Consider the following 18846-nt stretch of genomic DNA (forward strand, 5'->3'; position numbering starts at 1 on the left):
AAAAATCAGAAAAATCAGAAAAATTAAAAAAATCAGAAAAATCAAAAAATCTGAAAAAACTGAAAAACTGAAAAATCAGAAAAATTAGAAAAATTAGAAAAATTGGAAAAATCAGAAAAATCTGAAAATTCAGAAAATTCGGGAAAATCAGAAAAATCAGAAACATCAGAAAAATCAGAAAAATCAGAAAAATCAGAAAAATCAGAAAAATCAGAAAAATCAGAAAAATCAGAAAAATCAGAAAAATCAGAAAAATCAGAAAAATCAGAAAAATCAGAAAAATCAGAAAAATCAGAAAAATCAGAAAAATCAGAAAAATCAAAAAAATCAGAAAAATAAAAAAAATCAGAAAAATCAGATAAATCAGAAATATCATAAAAATTCAAAAAATCAGAAAAATCAGAATAATCAAAAATTAGAAAAATCAGTAAAATAAAAAAAATCAGAAAAATCAGAAGAATTAGAAAAATCAGAAAAATCAGAAAAATCAGCAAAATCAGAAAAATCAAAAAAATTAGAAAAATTAGAAAAATCAGAAAAATCAGAAAAATTAGAAAAATCAGAAAAATCAGAAGAATCTGAAAAATCAGAAGAATCAAAAAAATTAGAGAAATGCAAAATCAAAAAAATTAGAAAAATCATAAAATTAGGAAAAATAAAAAAAATCAGAAAAATCAGAAAAATCAGAAAAATCAGAAAAATCAGATAAATCAGAAAAATCAGAAAAATTCAAAAAATCAGAAAAATCAGAAAAATCAGAAAAATCAGAAAAATCAGAAAAATCAGAAAAATCAGAAAAATCAAATTTTTTTTTTTCTGGTTTAAGATTCAGTTTATTTTGTCAAACAGTGTTAGTATTTATAATGTTGTTGCAATTTCAAAAATCTGAAGTTAATTCAAACACCAAAACGTTAACATCAATTATACCATTACAAATAAATAATCAAGCAGCTGTAATTATGAAGCATTTCCAAAATTTTTACTCGAGTTGTCTTCCTAATACCTGGCAGAGCAGGCCTCGCGAGGTCATCGAATGATAGTCGTCTCCATCCACCCATTACTTCCGCCAGCTTCTGCTGCAGGACCGTCCATGCCGGGCCGCCACGAGCGCAGGAAGAGAATTTATGCTGAAGCGTTTCAAGATTGCCACAGTGTTGGCAGTTTTCGTTGGCTGCTACAGTCCCATCCCGATTTTGGCAACACCCGTTTTTGTCTACCCCCGATTTTGGCAACACCCGTTTTTGGCAACATTTTCTTCCCGATTTTGGCAACAACCTCGAAAATATTTTTTTTTATTACTTTTTAGAACTAAAACCTTTTTATTAATATCTAATAGGATAAACAAAACCAAAAGTGAATGTCATTAGGGTTTATATGCGTATTATGGGCTCTGTGCGAATAGTGGGTACTTCCACTGAATTAATGAACCACCACTCGTATTATTGCTCATTGCAAACAATGTCTATTGAAACTTTTCTGCTCTTTTTATTAACGTTTTCCATGTCCCTATTCACACTACCCTAATCTAACCAGCCCACCGTAGAATGTCGTATTTTTTGGCTTCTCACTGATTTTGTCGTCGATAAGCTTACATAGTACAACATCTATTAAGCGAAGCCCGCTGTTTACATCACAATGCAACCGATACTCCATGAGTGATCCAGGAACAAGCAATCCCAGTAGGTTTAATTGCTAGCGATTGGCACATTCGATTTTCCGAATGCGCTGTTTAGCCTTCAAGTCGTTTTGCTCATATTGCGCGGAGAAACTGTCATTTTATCATTTTATCCGTCTTTCTGCTGAATTTCCATATAGAAAATAGCCAACAATTTTAATTGTTTAAAATTTACACAAATTTATCTAGCGATTAATATCAGAACACTGTTGGCTTTTCCATTTTCCTGATGTGTCAATTGCATAACGAGCCTTTTGATTCCAGCATGCTTTCCAACAGTTCAACAGTAATGGTAAGAGTTTGGTAACATGTATTTAATCGTAAGGCTCTCAAGCAGGCATTGAAAAAAATCAGATCATGAGAAAAAATCGGATTAATCTAAGCCAACTTGATGTTCTTCCGCGGGGCAAGTTATGAGCTTCCTAAGATCTTTGAAATTGGACGTTAGATGATTTACCGTTTAATGGTCTTTAACACTCACCAATGGAGCCAACGATCGCTCCTACTCGTTTTTTGGCATCCATCTGAGTGAGGCAGTTCACTCATTGGCTATGGATGAAGCATAGATTGCAATAGATCAATGCTCACTCACACTTCCAATTTCTGTTCTCGAGTGTTCTATTTGTGATGGCGAAGTATCAGAAGTGGCTCCTGTGAAGTTCCCATGAGATCGCTGGTGTAATTCTTCCTGGTTCGATAAGCGAGTGATGCATCACATTTGGTTTTATTATTATTTATTCAGCCTAAGGCCGGCGTGGTCGTCTCCGTCCACTGCTGTACGTTACCAGTCACGCAGTCTACGGATTGTCCGTAAATCGTCTTCCACCTGATCGATCCACCTTGATCGCTGCACACCTCGCTTTCTTGTACCCGTCGGATCGTTGTAGAGAACCATTTTTACTCCAAGTGCACGTTGGTCCTCCACAAGCATAGTCCAGATCTCGTACTTCCGCTTTCCTGCCACGTTGCCTCTTAGAATTCGTCTGCTGATATCGTTATCGGAGGTCAAGTGAGCCCAAGTACACGAATTCTTCAACTCCCTTGACTTTGTCGAATAGCCGTTGTCTTCTCTTGAGCCTACTTCGTCTTCAACGTATTAATCACTAGTCCGATCTGATTTGCTTCCCTCTTCAGTCTGATGTAGGATTCTTCCATCTTTTAAAAGTTATAATAATGAAAGTAGTGCATGGCGAACTGGAGTGCGATGACCTGCAGCGAGCACCAGTAGGTTGACTGCTATCGAGTGTCAGATGTGGCATGACGCAAATGGTCCTCCAGCTTCCACTTGGCCACACTATCACTCGTAGTGCGAGGTGCACATAGTGCTCATAGATCAATCATTGCCGCCTGAAATATTCCTGGGTTGAGTGCTAGGAGATCGACTTGTGCAAAGGGATTTGGTTTTAGTGAGTCGAGTGTAGTTAGTCCATACTCGAACTACGCTTGACCAATGTGGAGAATGCAGATTTCCGTTACCATTTTCTAAAACAATGGAACGTCTTATGCCTTGCGTTCTTTTTATCCATAATGTCAGCAAAAATTGTGCACAGAACTTTACTCTCAATCACATCGACCACAAGAAAGTTTGCCTCTATCAAAATCCATTATATAAGAATCCGAAATTTGTAGCACTTTTAGTCATCTTGTATCCGTCGGATGACTATTTGATTTACAGGGGATGGACAAAATAATTAGGATAGGCAAATTTTGGGTAAAATTAGATGTGTTGTAACTATCTTAGTTATCATCCGATTTTGACAATTCAGGCATGCCAGAACTAGAAAATTAATGCAGTTTGACGGTATGTCCATGGAACCGACTATGGCCACCGGATTCCGGAGATATTCCGGGTTTTTCGGAGGTAGGTTCAAAACCGTAAATTTGAGGTGGATATTAGGAGAAGTTGTGGTTAAAAATTGAATAATATTAGTAACCACAAATGAAGTAGGGCTCTTGCTGATTGGAACCATATATTGAGATTTGGAATCGGACCAGAATTAAGTGAGATATGGCCATTTCTTTAAAATCGGTTCCGATCGATACTTATCAAAGGGGTCAGGCCACAACTTCATTTGAATCTCGCTTTTGATAGATCGGCCACTATGATTTCATTCTAGAAGGCCTCCAATGTGTCCAGAATGAAAAACCAATTGAATAAACGAATCCTGGAGTCGCTGGGATGTCCCCAGGGAACCTGTGAATGGGGACATTTAAGTTTAAGCACCAAAATCAGTCATTCGACGGCTCTTTTTTCATGGTTTTCGATCAGGAAGGGAAGTATGAATAGAAAATGGTCCATTGGCGGCTCTGACCGCTTCCAGGATCTACGGATTGGCCCCGGGGAACCTGTTGAAGGGGACATTTTAGTTTTACCACCAAAATCAGTCATTCGACGGCTCTTTTTTCATGGTTTTCGATCAGGAAGCGAAGTATGAATATAAAATGGTCAATTTACGGTTCTGACCGCTTTCATGACCTACGGATTGGCCCCGGGGAACCTGTGGAAGGGGACATTTTAGTTTTACCACCAAAACCAGTCGTTCGCCGGCTCTTTTTCATGGTTTTCGATCAGGAAGCGAAGTATGAATATAAAATGGTCCATTGACGGCTCTGACCGCTGCCAGGATCGACGGATTGGCCCCGGGGAACCTGTTGAAGGGGACATTTTAGTTTTACCACCAAAACCAGTCGTTCGACGGCTCTTTTTTCATGGTTTTCGATCAGGAAGCGGTTCCGACCGCTTTCATGACCTACGGATTGGCCCCGGGGAACCTGTGGAAGGGGACATTTTAGTTTTAGCACCATAATCAGCCATTCATTGACAGCTTTGACCGCTTCCAGGACCTACTGGTTGCCCCGAGAAACCTGTGGAAGGGGACATTTTAGTTTTTACACCAAAATCAATCATTCGACAGCTCTTCTTTAATATAAGCAAAGTATTAATATAGAATTGACCATTAATAACTCTGACCGCTGTCAGGACCTACAGATTCCCCCCGGAAAACCAGTGGAAAGGAACATTTAAGTTGCAGCACCAAAACCAATATCTCGACGGCTTTTTTTTCGTGATTTTTGATCAGAAAGCGAAGTATGAGTATAAATTGGACCATTAATGGATCTGACCGCTTCCAGGAATTACGGATTGCCCCCGGGGAACTGTGGAAGGGGACATTTTAGTTTTAGCACAAAAACCAATCATTGGACGGCTCTTTTTTCATGGATTTCAATCAGAATGTGAAGTATGAACAAGAAATTGACCATTGACGGCTCTGACCGTTTTCTGGACCTACGGATAGCTCACGGGGAACCTGCCTACTTCATACTTCGCTTCCTGATCCAAAGCCATGAAAACAGAGCTGTTGTATGACTAGTTTTGGTGCTAAAACTAAAATGTCCCCTTCCACAGGTTTTCAGGGCCAATCTGTAGGTCCAGAAATAGGTCAGGGCCCTCAATGGTTCCTTTTATATTCATTTCTCGATTCCTAATCGAAACCACTAGAAAAGAGGCGTTGAATGACTGGTTATGATGCTTAAAATAAAATGTCCCCTTCTACAGATCCTCCAGAAGCAATCCGTGGGTCTTGGAAGCGGTCAGAGACGTCAATGGACCATTTTATATTCATACTTTGCTTCCTGATCAAAAATCAAATGACTGGTTTTAGTGCTGAAACTAAAATGTCCTCATTCACAGGATCCTCGAAGGCAATCAGTAGGTCCTGGAAGCGGTCAGAGCCATCAATGGTCATTTTTAATTCATATTTCGCTTCCTGGTCGAAATCCATGAAAAAGAGCCGTCGAATGACTGGATTTGATACTAAAACTAAAATGTCCCCTTCAACAGGTTCCCCGGGGTCCAATCCGTAGGTCCTGGAAGAGTTCAGAGACGACAATGGACCATTTTATATTCATACTGTGCTTTCTGATCGAAAACCATGAAAAAAGAGCCGTCGAATGACTGGTTTTGGTGCTAAAAATTAAATGTTTTCTTCCACAGGTTCCTCGGAGGCAACCAGTAGGTCCTGGAAACAATCAGAGCCGTCAATGGACCACTTTATATTCATACTTCGCTTCCTGATCGAAAACCATGAAAAAAGAGCCGTCGAATGACTGATAATGATAAAACTAAAATGTCCCCTTCTACAGGTTCCCCGGGGTCAATCCGTAAAACTTGAAAGCGGCCAGGGCCGTCAATGGATTATTTTATATTCATACTTCGCTTCCTGATCGAAAACCATGAAAAAAGAGCCTTCGAATGACTGGTTTTGGTGCTAAAACTAAAATGTCTCCTTCCACAGGTTCCCCGGGGCCAATCCGTAGGTCCTGGAAGCGGTCAGAGCCGCCAATGGACCATTTTATATTCATACTTCGCTTCCTGATCGAAAACCATGGAAAAAGAGCCGTCGAACGACTGTTTTTTTTGGTAAAACTAAAATGTACCCTTCCACAGGTTCCCCGGGGCCAATCCGTAGATCCTGGAAGCAATCAGAGCCGTCAATGGACCATTTTATATTCATACTTCGCTTCCTGGTCGAAAACCATGAAAAAAGAGCCGTCGAATGACTGGATTTGGTGGTAAAACTAAAATGTCCCCTTCAACAGGTTCCCCGGGGCCAATTCGTAGATCCTGGAAGCGATCAGAGCCGTCAATGGACCATTTTATATTCATACTTCGCTTCCTGATCGAAAACCATGAAAAAAGAGCCGTCGAATGACTGATTTTGGTGCTAAAACTTAAATGTCCCCATTCACAGGTTCCCCGGGGACATCCCAGCGACTCCAGGATTCGTTTATTCAATTGGTTTTTCATTCTGGACACATTGGAGGCCTTCTAGAATAAAATCATAGTGGACGATCTATCAAAAAGCGAGATTCAAATGAAGTTGTGGCCTGACCCCTTTGATAAGTATCGATCGGAACCGATTTTAAAGAAATGGCCATATCTCACTTAATTCTGGTCCGATTCCAAATCTCAATATATGGTTCCAATCAGCAAGAGCCCTACTTCATTTGTGGTTACTAATATTATTCAATTTTTAACTACAACTTCTCCTAATATCCACCTCAAATTTACGGTTTTGAACCTACCTCCGAAAAACCCGGAATATCTCCGGAATCCGGTGGCCATAGTCGGTTCCATGGACATACCGTCAAACTGCATTAATTTTCTAGTTCAGGCATGCCTGAATTGTCAAAATCGGATAATAACTAAGGTAGTTACAACACATCTAATTTTACCTAAAATTTGCCTATCCTAATTATTTTGTCCATCCCCTGTATATAGTGAATTATAAACAACAACAACATTTTTGGTGGACTAAAATTTAAATGAGATGTCAGATTGAAGTCAGGACTTCAATGAACTACTATATAAATGTTTTTTTATCACTACAATTTTTTTTGTAAGGACATGGCCGACGCTATTGTTAATTTCAAATATTATTTATTATTAAATTTGTATTATGAAATTGGCTAATTAGTTACATTATCGTTTGATTACCATTCTTGAGTTTGTTTCAATTTTGTTTGAGCTACAATCTTCGAGTTATGAATAATATCGCAAAAATGACAATTATGACGCACATGCATCACTTAAATACACTCCGCATACTTTGTAGTACATATTCTAAGTATTTAGCTTCAATCATGCAAACAAAAAAATTGAAATTTTATATGAAATTTTTTTCCCGTTTTTGGCAACATTCCCATTTTGGCAACATTAAAATCTGGTCGTGTTGCCAAAATCGGGAAGGGACTATAGTTGCATCACATACAGCAGTTTGCGGTGCTCAGTTTTTCCGTTCACGAAAAGGTAGAGTTGTGTTCGTTGTGCTGATGAGAGCTCTTTCATGCATATGTTGCGCCACGCGCGTGGCCAGTCAACTGCCGGACTGTTGCGTTCCACCTTTGGCAGCTCGGTTTGCAGTACTAGGTGCTGGTGGATTTGATCGGCGGAGGGGTTTTGTAGGATTTGGCGGGGAATGTGGGATAAATTTGAAAGGATTTGTTTGATGTCGGGATTGTCCATTGGAGTTACTGGGCGAGGAGTTGCGTGGAAAATAAGGGATTTGTAGTGAGGAATGGAATCGATCTCTTTAATATGTCTATTTATTGCTAGACTCTTCGCTTTCAGCGCCGGAGCTGCCAGGCCTAAGCCACCGTACTCCTTCTTCCGGACAAGTTGCATTATGGGAACGCGGGCGACTATTCCTCTCCATAGAAATGTTCCCATCGACGACGTGATTTTGGCCGTATGAATGGCGAACGGTGGTAGCACCGAAGACAGGTACCACAATTTCGCCGTGCCAAACGTGTTCAGCATGATCACCTTCTGGTGCATTGTGAGTTTCCTTAACGATTGCAGCCACATTTGCTGCGCAAACTTGCCCACCATTGCGTTCCAATTAATTGTTGTCATCAATCGAATTGAGTTTGCGAAGGAAATACCCAAAATTTTGACTACATGAGTAGTCTGTAGCCACTGGGTTTCAAACATATTCCCTTCGCAAACCCCCACATTCACCGCAACAGTTTTGCGCAAATTCAGTTGCGCTCCGGCGGCAAGACCAAAACGACGAAAACTTCCCTCATCGCCTCGATCTGCCACGGTGATGTTACGATCACGCTGATGTCGTCGGCGTACGCAACAAGCAAATCTTCCCCACACACTTGTTCGAGCCGGCACACCAGTGGATGAAGGTAAAGGACGAAGAGGTGCATGGACAAAGGGTCGCCTTGCCGCACACGCTTAAAATGACTTACATATTTTTGTGTTCCGTTCACACAAAACGGACCTCTCCTGGAACAACTCATATTATGAGTAATAAGGATGTTACTCATTTTTGTGTAATCGATGGCCGATAATTTTCGGTGAGTTCATTTTACACAGCGAGAGAGCAGTCGGAAATCGAACCTTACCTCAATTGTATGTTTTCTAATTGGTGTTAAAGTAAGTCAACTTTTCCATACTTATTTGGAGGCTTCTCCAATCGTTTCGATCAACAAAACAAAGTGCGATGATTGTATTCGCACATTTTTTGTTTCGCCATCAAAGCAAAAGGAAAAACCTCCGAAAAAGTACGATTTCTTGCGGCACATTCTGCACACGTTCGCCATCATAGCGACTCGAAGGGACTTTGACAGTTCGAGGCAAACTCACTTACACATATCATGCACATGTGAGACAGTACACAGCGACTGCTCGTGTTTCACACAAAATGTTCACTCATAGTGAGAGTTGGCCAAGGCTTCGCCGTGATGTGTGAGAGCTATTCATGCGATGTGTACTTGACTTTAAGCGTGGGGTTTTGATAATGCGAGAGAAGTTTGTACACGCTTAAAGTCAAGTACACATCGCATGAATAGCTTTCACACATCACGACGAAGCCTTTGGCCAACTCTCACTATGAGTGAACATTTTGTGTGAAACACGAGCAGTCGCTGTGTACTGTCTCACATGTGCATGATATGTGTAAGTGAGTTTGCCTCGAAATGTCAAAGTCCCTTCGGGTCGCTATGATGGCGAACGTGTGCAGAATGTGCCGCAAGAAATCATACTTTTTCGGAGGTTTTTCCTTTTGCTTTGATGGCGAAACAAAAAAATGTGCGAATACAATCATCGCACTTTGTTTTGTTGATCGAAACGATTGGAGAAGCCTCCATATAAGTATGGAAAAGTTGACTTACTTTAAGACCAATTTGAAAATATACAATTGAGGTTAGGTTCGATTTCCGACTGCTCTCTCGCTGTGTAAAATGAACTCACCGAAAATCATCGGCCATCGGTTACACAAAAATGAGTAACATCCTTATTACTCATAATATGAGTTGTTCCAGGAGAGGTCCGTTTTGTGTGAATGGAACACAAAAATATGTAAGTCATTTTAAGCGTGCAGACAAAATTTCCGCTGTTGTGATCTCTTCCGTACATGCTTCATTCAGTGGATCGTCTGGTGGTATTATTCGCTCACAAACAAACCCATCCTCGTTGTTGTCTGCCGCTTCTTCCGTGTAGAGGCTCGAGAAAAAGGCGACCAGATTTGCTTCGATTTTATGGGGCTCATCAGCTACCTCGTTGTCAGCCGTTTGCAGCTGCGTAATGGTTGTTTTTTCCGTCGTCTTTCCCCAGCTGGAAGATCGACATGGGCTCTCCGCCAGGTGGGTTTCGTTTATACGCATAAACGTGTGGGAAAAATTCCGTTGCAGTGACAGCATTTCACCTTTCAAACGGTTTATGGTGGTCAACATTTCGGGATGTTGATAGTACCCATCGTACGCTAGCCTTAGTTGCGCATAGAGACGCTGGTGCGCATCGTGGAAATCCTCGAAAACGGAACGAGATTTCCACTTAAAGAACGTTTTGATTTTGGGCTTAGCGTACGACAGCCACCATTCCATCCACGACCCGTAGTTTCTGCGCTGCCGAGTCCAATATTGCCACTTATAATGGAACTCGGCAACGTTTTCTTCCGTCAGAAGATGCGGCCGCAGGGCCCAAAATCCGCGCCCGGGCTCATGTCCCAGTGGGGGGAGACATAATCTTACCGTCAGCGCTTTATGGTCTGTGAAGCAGCAGACGTGCGTGTAGAAACATCAGAAAAATCAGAAAAATCAGAAAAATCAGAAAAATTAGAAAAATCAGAAAAATCAGAAAAATCAGAAAAATCAGAAAAATCAGAAAAATCAGAAAAATCAAAAAAATCAGAAAAATCAGAAAAATCAGAAAAATCAGAAAAATCAGAAAAATCAGAAAAATCAGAAAAATCAGAAAAATCAGAAAAATCAGAAAAATCAGAAAAGCTTGCAAAAATCAGAAAAGCTTGCAAAAATCAGAAACATCAGAAAAATCAGAAAAATCAGAAAAATCAGAAAAATCAGATAAATCAGAAAAATCAGAAAAATCAGAAAAATCAGAAAAAAAAATCAGAAAAATCAGAAAAATCAGAAAAATCTGAAAAATCTGAAAAATCTGAAAAATTTGAAAAATCTGAAAATTAGTAAAATCAGAAAAATCAGAAAAATTAGAAAAATTATGAACATGAAATTGAAAAATAATAAATTGGGAATGAAAATGAAATCAAAACTGTATGTCCAAAGTGCATTTCCATTCCACTCATCTTCTCTTGATATCTGGTATCTAAATTATTTAAAAATGTATGCTCAACAAATTCTTATATTTTTAATTTTGTTACTCCATCATCCACATTATTTGTTATCATCATTTCCCTTGGTGCCAGCCATGCGATGTTTTCCCAAGCTAACATTCTCTCACGCCTGTCCTCCCCAATAGTGGGCCCCAAAGCGCGGAAAATCCTCTCCCCGTAGTGTCAAACTTCGGCTCCACGTCGTCGACGGTGTAGCAACATTCCGTTTTCCCGTTTCAGACCGTAAACCCGAGCGATATGGTAGTAAACATTTTGCAACAAACAACACATCCGAACCGAGTTGTCGGTTGGCGCCGAGGACTACCGCAAGGCATCCTGATGAGAGCTGGTCCGCACGCACTGGCAGCCGAAGTACAGAAGCCGGAGCTCGGCATCGGACAGGGACTCGCGCCAGATGATGGGAAAATTGTTTTAGTTTATGCTTAGCTTCGCTTTCGACCGGACGCGCGACTCGGAAAATCTCCGCGGGAACCGAACCGTTTGTGTGTGCTTGTATGTGGGGGACGTTGTGGACTGCTGTCTGAGATGGGGCTGCTTTACCACCATCTGAGGGCAGAACAGCTGCTTTCTGGTTGAATAGTGTTGATTTTCCTCAGTTCTTGATGGTCCGGGCGATCTTCTACAAGGACTGTCGAATTGTTTCTTGCCATAATGATGTAGTGTAAGAATTTCTTTGTTATCCGATGGAATTGATTCCGAGAGGGTGGGTGAATCAAGTGAAGACGCAGTGACCGCGTGCATGTGCTTGTTCGCAACGAATCCAAGTGACTTCAATTCAAGTGAAATTGGCAAAACGTGCTCTTCAGAGTGCTACGTGGTGTTGGACGTGGATGAGGAAAATTCATTGCTGTGTTAGATATCGTGTACTCTTGATACAGATAATCGTTATCTTGTTGTTGGTATCTTGTCGTGTGGTAATAAACAGAATGTCCTACAAGATTGGCACTGCAATTTTGACGAAACCAAGTGAAAAACATCAAGTATCAGTGGAGGAAAATGGAAACAATTGTGGATAGATGATGTTTGTAAGCAATCACCGCCTTTCGGTAGAAAGGTCTGAAAATTGTTTCGGTCAAACAGTGTGAGAGGTGTAAGAATATTGCCACTTTTGAATTCGACGAGATTAAATTACTAGTGTTTGCAATGGCTTGAGTGGAAAGTGCAAAGAATCAATCTGGAAATAATTCCATCAAAGGTGAGATTGAGCATTATGATACCTGAAAATTGTAAGAATCATCTTGAGCTTTCACTAAACGACGGACATTTGTCTTGGATTTAATTTCGTTTATTTAAAATCTTGTGAAATAAGTCTAAGCAATAAATATATATGATCAATAATTAAGAGTTTCCTCCGTTTTCCTTTGAGGATTTTTTTGTATCTAAGCGATGAAACGAATTTGTTGAACTCCGGTCCATTCATTCTATTTGAGAACTGTGGATGTGTTTAATGAACTCTAAGTTACGTGTCGGTAGGAGGTTTCAGCTATACATAGGATACAATACCTGTGCTGGATATGAGATCTCTGATGGGAATACTTGTTGTTACCCTATCCATTAATTCTGAATTCATTTTAACGCATTTTTTCGCTATTTCTTTAAATGACTAATGCGATAATGAGATAATTCCTTAAACATATTTGTTAATAACAACTTCAATACTAAACATTTTGTTTGCATATTTTCGGAAGTATGGAAGGAATAGTAAGAATAGTATAGTAAGGAATAGTAAGGAATAGGAATAGAATAGTAATCATACTGCTTGTCTACTTTGAAAATTTAACTGCGGGCATTTTATTATTACGTTTTTGTTTCGGGTTAGAGTCTCAAAAAATCAGTCATTCGCAATTGTTCTACTCTATGAAATAAATTTGAATCCAAATGTACCTCTTTCGTAATCTTTTGAAAATAGTGAAAAAAGAAACGAAAATAATTATTAATATGATTGAAAGTCAAACCATGCTAGTGATAACTGACAAGATCTTAATTTAGTGGGAACGGGATGAACGATTTCTCAACTCAATATTTATCGTTACTTACATTTTTATGGAAAGTGCAGTATACAAAAGTTCTGTTCTGTTGTAGACACGAGAGGCCATCATCTACGAAATGTGTGTGTTTGAAACGGAATCGAAGGCGTCCATGAGTATTTGCGCATATCACCCGATCCATTCTTGTCGTAAATAATCGTGTCAGTTTGTCCAGAAAGCCGTATTTACGCATTATTTACCGTAACTGGCTCACACGATTGTTTCGTTCGTGTCTTCGAAACCGATGATAATGTGTGAATAAATAATTTTCGTGACATTGATGTTTAAAACTGACCATATTCAGATTAGAGTCGACTACGGATTTGTGGAATAGATAAAATTCCGGGTTCACGTTTCGGGAAATAAGATAATTCAATATTTTTGAATGATTTTGTTTATTCTGAGATTTGTTATCTCTGTTTTGTTGTTTGTTTTTGCGAACAGAAAATCCGTTTGGGTCGTGTTCAGGTTTGATGAATTGAAAAATGTCGGTATTTCTTTTCATACTAATTGTTCGTGTGGATCAAAATTTCGATTGCCAACGATTAAATAGATTATTTAACTCTTGTGTTACATACCGTAAAAAGGAGTGTTTAGGAAAACTGTTTTGATACCCAATGGATTTTAGCGTTCTTCCACTGCAGCCTAATGTTAACAGGAGGCAGCAGTTTCTGAAAAGCGACATCAACTTGAATCTCGTAGAACACTCGGGGTTTTGATGCTTGATTATGGCCATGTTATGTGGAAAGCAATGTCTGTCCTAATAATTATTTCCACCAGCTGTTTATTCAAATCAAGGCCGGAGTGGCATGTGCCGTACATAAAATGATTCTCCATCTAATGAAACCATCTAACCCTATGATCAATTCGTGGTTCATTCGCCATCTCATATATCGTCTTCCATCTGCACCGCACCAGATATGGCACGCAGCACTTTTTCAAAAGTTTTATAATTTTTCTCAGCCTTCGAGATGAAAGGAACTCGGACTTGACGCCAAAAGTTAGAAATATGCCTTAAAACCAGAATCGTTTTAAAATTTTCTATCATGGAGGAACTAGTGCATCCTCCTCTGATTGGATCAACGCTGGGAGTACTCCATTCATGCCACCAGACTTAGGAGGCTTGAGAGATCTCATGGCCCTCTGAACTCTGGCTCGAGTAAAAGCTCCTTTACAACCTTCATTGCGTCTTTTCTTAAGTCCTGAAACCTGCACAGTTAAAAGTTATGAAAATTACACGCTATGTAAATATACGAACCCATATTTTTGTGTTTAATAGCCTAGAATTTTACATCCAACTTTTCCTTGTATGCAATATGGAATATAAGCTCCACAGTAATGACGACCGGTAGTCTTAAAAAAGTGATGGAAAAATGAGTCGAATCGAACGGAGCCTTTTTGTTACATCATATGTGCTGTAACCTTTTTATACTGTGTATGTTTAAGTCTCTTGTGGATCTGAGGCCATCCCCTCTCCAGTGCCTTGGTCGGCAGGCTTGCCTCAGTGAAGTCTACAATTCGCTTCATGTATCGCCGGGTTCTATAATGAGCGAACCATTCGTCCTTCGGAGGCGCTCCTCATCGCTATAATCGTGTTTTTGTCTCGTTTATTGTATAGTACTAGGGTGGTTCAAAAAATCGATTTTGCTCCACAGTGCTCATCCAATTCTTTACCATGTTCTGAGTGTCCTCTGAAAATTTGAGCTCATTTGGATTAAAACTGATTTAGCACAAGCCGTTTCAAGTTTGCATGCAAATTAGTATGGGAAATTTATTTTTCATTATACTGTTAATGACGTTCCCCATTAAGCGCAGGTTAAAAGAAAACCTACATAGCAAAGGGAATACTCAACAGCTTCCACCTAACGAAAATCGCATGTTGATTAATCACCCCAATAATTAGTAATCGATTTTAACCCAGGTTGCGAATCTTTAGTAATGATCGTTAAACTTCTTTGAGGGCATCACTGAAATGTGCAGTGCAACATAGTAGCCTGAATTTGTATGGGCTATCTTTCGCGCCACGAACAGCAATGTTGCCTGTTGATGGGTTATGCAATTAGCTCCAGAAAACTACGGTATAGATTAAATTCGATTACTAATTATTGGGGCGATTAATCAACTTGCGATTTTCGTTGGGTTAAAGATGTTAAGTATTCCTTTAAGGTGTGTAGGTTTTCTTTTAACCTTCGCTTAATGGGGGAACGTCATTAACAGTATAATGAAAACATAAATTTCTCCATACTAATTTGCATGCAAACTTGAAACGGTTTGTGCTAAATCAGTTTTATCCAAATGAGCTCAAATTTTCAGAGGACAGGACACTCAGAACATGGCAAAGAATCAGATGAGCACTGTGAAGCAAAATCGATTTTTGTACCACCCTAATAGTACATCTATTAGGCGATTTTGCGTGAAGGTATCTTCCAGACATTTTATCAGTCAGTTAATGCGCTTCTTTGGAGGTATCCAGCGTAAAAATCAATCCAACTATAAGTGGGATAAAAAATGTATGGTTTCCGCTTTAAAGCATACAAGGTTTGCGTCTTCACAAACGTAGTAGGTTTTGAAAAACTTTGTCGGAAAATCCAAGTTTCTAATTTCTTTACTTTTGGAGAGCAACCAGTTTACATATAAGCAAACAAGCATATGGAGACGCATGGTGCATTTTTGGACTTATGAGTAAATTTGTTGTTGCAAAACTTAAAGGTTTATAATATTTTGCACACCAGTGAGAATCATTAGCATCAATATACAATTTAAAAACAATGTGGTCTGAGGTTGAGGCTGTCTTGAAGTTGGAAGAGTAATGTCGAACTACGGATGATTTTTTTAAACTATTTTTATTTGCCAATTATCTAATACATGCATTCATCTTTTAGACTAGGTGTTCCATGTTTTCTTCACAATTTCTTATTTGCAATGATACATTTTTAGTTATTATTAATACATTCCAATTGCCTCTGGCAGTTAGGATTTTTCCTCTGGTAGAATTGAACCATGTAAGAATTACATTGTTTCTAACATAAGCTAAATTTAACCTAATTTATACTAAGGGTACAAGAAGCTAATCGTTGCAATAGACGATTGTAACGATGTTTGTCTTAAATTGAAAATTATTTTATTGTACATTTGTTGTAATGTCTCAATATTAGAAATTTTCATTGGTTCATTGGTGCTATACCACGGAGGCAACTTCAGAATCATTTTCATTTTTTTTAATCATCTGAATTGCCTTCTTTCTGGTATTGCAACAACTAGACCATATTGGCACAGCATACACCATGGTTGGTCTAAACATTTATTTATGTGTGTGTGTGTGCTTCATCCTCTATCCCTCATCCAGCTGGGGGTGTTGGACAAGCAGTACTGCGAATAATCTCATGCTCTTTAATGGTGCCCTTCTTGTTAATAAAGCTTGTAATATAAAAAGGATTCACTTCTGAATCAAGAATAGTGTCTTCAGAATGTGTAGGGGATTGGGATTTACTAGCTGTTCATAACAGGTACAGCAAAACATCACAAAGACGCCCTTATTCGCACTAACTACTCGGGAAATGCCAATTAAAGCGCGAACCGGATACCTGGGACTTCCACAATATCCGCGGCGATAGCAGCAAACGGTGCCCTGTACGTATTTAGTTGTTAATAATATTTTAGTTAATAAGCATCTAAAACATAGGTTCCCATACCGTGGGTCGTAGGTAGATCGTTAATGATTCACGAAAAAACAAATTATGAGCCATTCTTTAGTTTCCATTTTGTTCCAAAAATCTATATCTGCTTTCAAATTAATGTTACGGTGACTAGAAAACAACTAATTTCGCAAAGTAATTCAATAGTTATTAGGAAACATTTCAGTTTAATTTTTTTTGTTGTTCTATGACTTTGAAATGCAACATTTGATACTTTCGCACAGAACATGTAAGTTTCAGTTCAAGACTTTTACAAAAAGTTATCCTAAAATCATATCAAAATTTTTAAATAGAGTAATGCCTTTCAGTATAACTTCAACCTTAGAAACAGGATCAAACATTTGTGAGGGTTCAGTGAGCACAAAGAAAGGGTGTCAAGCAGTTCATTATGATTTACTCAATCTTACGCGAATTCATGCCACATAATTCGAAATTTTGGGAACCTTTGATCAAGATGTTGCACGACAAAATAATTGCAACTTTCTCACCAATTTTATTGGCCCATTTCGAGTCAGCTACGATCCTTAGAATATTTCATGGGGGACCATCAGCGGAATCAAACAGAAACATTGCAACCATCACTGGGTAATATTTTCGCGTTCGTCACAATCTTGCCAACACATTCGGTAAAATGAAAAGAAAATCCCTTCGTTTCTTCATCACTTCTCACTAGAGATACTTTTTCACTAGGGGTTCGCCCTCCTGTCCCTTTCATGACAATAACTTCCAATAACCAACATCCGCCGCGGTGGCACTCGGCCAAATTAAAGCCTACTTTAACCTTAGTAAGATGTTCGGGTCAATATGACCCAAAACGAAACTTCAAAGTAGAATAACTTTTTACCTGATAATCCGATCGTTCTGGAATTTCTTGACTTTTAATATTTTGTGGAAATGAGGCATCTGACATGAAAAACGTATTTTAAGGTGCAACAGGAACGACCCCACAAAAAAAGTTACGAATAAGATGTTAGGGTCATATTGACCCAGAAATGTAAATGCTTATAAAACAGTCAAATTATAACCGAATTACTAAGTTCATATACCGTTCAAAAGATAAACTCATCAATTTTGTGGCTATGTGGTGATATGCTGGCTCTGGAGACAATGGCCACCGGGAAACGACCTTGTCGGTCATATAAGGGGAGCACAAAAATCGCTCCATATTTGCCTTTCGATCGTTAATTCTTCATAGATTCTTTTAAAACGGTAAAGTATGGTCCATGGGCTTCCGACGAAATTGGCCATTCCTTGTACATGTAAAGTGCCCTCGGGGAACCTGTAGGAGGGGACATTTCCGTTTTAACACCAAAATATGCCGTGCGGCGGCTCTTTCGTCAAGATTTTCTACAAAATAGATGATTATGCGCTTGAAATCGATAAGTGACAACATTGGCCACTCTTGGAGCCTATGAGGTACCCTCGGGGAACCCGTAAAAGGGGACATTTCCATTTTAACACCGAAATATGCCGTGCGGCGGCTCTTTTGTCAAGATTTTCCACCAAACAGATGGCGATGCGCTTGAAATCGATTAATGACTACATTGACCATTGTTGGAGCCTATGAGGTGCCCTCGGGGAACGCTTAAAAGGAGACATTTCCGTTTTTACATCAAAATATGTCTTTCGTCATGATTTTCCACAAGATAGATGATTTTGCGCTTGAAATCGATAAGTGACCAAATTGGCCACTCTTGGAGCCTATGTCAAATGACACGTGACATTTTGGAGAGTTTTCACTCTCCAGCCTTTGATGTTATACTTAGAGCAATGTACCCTTGGACAAAAATATAACCCTACTCAAGCGTTATGAGTACATTCAAAATTATGGAAGAAATTTTGCTTCTAAAGAAAGTTATGAGCAAATTAGTCAATTGACATGCAGATGACATTTTACAAGCCTAGTCGTGGGTTCAATTCCAGGCTCGTCCCTTTCCTACTTTGTATTTCTATCTTAGTTCTTTCTGTGTTTCACGTTCTACCAAAAAAAAAAATCCTACTATCATAATCTCCCACACAATCCCAAAACCTCCCGTGGCACCTATGAGAGGTCGCAGAGTTCTCTGCATCTTTCTTAAGTAGGTGTTCAACTAACCATCCTTCTCCTTCCTCAGCATTCGCAAGGACGTGGCCAGGACAAATCTCGACTATTGGAGAGTGCATTGCTTCCATCTTCGACAATTAAATTTGTTAAAGATACGAGAGCATTATCAATATCACTTTTGTTATCGAGAGGAATATCAACATCAAAATTCCTATCGATTTATGTTTTATACAAATCCCAATCA

The sequence above is a fragment of the Armigeres subalbatus genome, chromosome 1, assembly GCF_024139115.2.
Source record: "Armigeres subalbatus isolate Guangzhou_Male chromosome 1, GZ_Asu_2, whole genome shotgun sequence".
Classification (NCBI taxonomy): Eukaryota; Metazoa; Arthropoda; class Insecta; order Diptera; family Culicidae; genus Armigeres; species Armigeres subalbatus.